General features: G+C 28.0%; 1 pseudogene; it reads left to right on the top strand.

Annotated features, from left to right (window-relative positions):
• Positions 1-1574, top strand: part of LOC107679944 (conserved oligomeric Golgi complex subunit 3-like) — a 45903-nt pseudogene that overhangs the window by 26675 nt on the left and 17654 nt on the right.

The following is a 1574-nucleotide window of genomic DNA, read 5'->3' as shown; positions in this document are numbered from 1 at the left end:
TATTATATATATATATATAATAAATCATATATTATATATATAATATTATAAAATTATATTTTATTTTATATTCAATATTTTGTAATGTATTGTATTAATAGAAAATTTTATTTTTGAATTTAATAACAGTGTATATATTTTTGTTGTTAAAATTGTTTATTTAATTTAAATTAGCATAAATTTAATGCACTAGATACTACCATAATATAAATTCTTTATTTGCATTAGAGTAATGTAGTGTGAAAATGTGCAGAAAAATCCGTATGCTTCATTTTCATTATGTAAAATATATTTTTTCTTTCAATTTTGGGGTGAAATATAGCCCGCACATATTCTTGACAGATTCATGCAATTACGCTATAATGAGGCAGAAATTAATTTCAGAAACAGTTGTATGACTGAGTGTGCTGTTTTTTTTTTTTTTTACTTTTTAATGATGATGTATTTTCTGCACTTTTAGCCAAAATTAACGACATTGTGATGGCCACCTATCGGATACTGAAAAACAAGCTGCCCAGCACGCTACAAAGCATGTCTTTATATCTGGCCAATAAGGACACAGAGTTCATCCTGTTCAAGCCCGTCAGGGTGAGCATCGCACCCAACATCTGCCTGTGTTGATTCATTTCAGCTCTTCATATTATTTACAAGTCTGTTTTTCTTAAACCTAATCATAAAATACTAATTATCTAATCAAGTCTGGGTTTTTAATTGACAATTTGCTAAGCTCTGCTCCATTGTACAGAACATCCCATAGAAATGAAGTTGATATTTTCAGCCAGTGTTATTTAATATCATTACTATAATGTCTTAATATTTAATATTAATAGTATTTACTAGTACTTATTAATTAGCATTTATTAATATTAAACATTATTAATAATTAGGGATGCACGATATTGGATTTTTGCCGATATCCAATATGCTGATATTTTTCAGCTCATTTTTGCCGATATCCAATATTTTTTTAAGCTCATTTTGCTGATATCCCGATATTTTTCAGCTAATTTTGCCGATATCCGATATGCCGATATTTTCCAGCTCATTCTGCCGATATCCTGTATGCCGATATTTTTCAGCTAATTTTTGCCGATATCCAATATTTAAGCTAATTTTGTCGATATCCCTATATTTTCCAGCTCATTTTGGCCAATAGCCGATGCCGATACCGATATATTTCCTTTTGTTTGGAAACAACACCCAACTCTCTCCTGTGCAGAGATTATGAACTAATTTTTTATATACTAAAAAAGTAAGTTCTTATATAATCAGAGTACATTGAACGCTTTTTTATAAAGCAATCCTTAACATTTTATTTGAATATTTAACATTTGTAGATGGTCTAAAGCAAAAGAGTTGTACACATTCTGAAAATATTTTAGAGCTCCTTGTATTTAAGTTTTCATAATCCGTTTGAAGAAAAAAAAGCATATTACACATTAATGAATAAATCTGTATATATATATAAATTATTTAATTTACAAGTGTCTTGTTTGTGATTTTTATTCATGTAAGCTATAGCTTCTGACCTTTAAATCAAACTATAATCGTGATTTTATGACATCAATTACTTC

The sequence above is a fragment of the Sinocyclocheilus anshuiensis genome, unplaced genomic scaffold (genome assembly GCF_001515605.1).
Source record: "Sinocyclocheilus anshuiensis isolate Anshui unplaced genomic scaffold, SAMN03320099.WGS_v1.1 scaffold244, whole genome shotgun sequence".
In the NCBI taxonomy this organism is placed as follows: domain Eukaryota; kingdom Metazoa; phylum Chordata; class Actinopteri; order Cypriniformes; family Cyprinidae; genus Sinocyclocheilus; species Sinocyclocheilus anshuiensis.
Note: the sequence above shows the minus strand (reverse complement) of the source record. Positions and strands in the feature narration are given on the sequence as shown.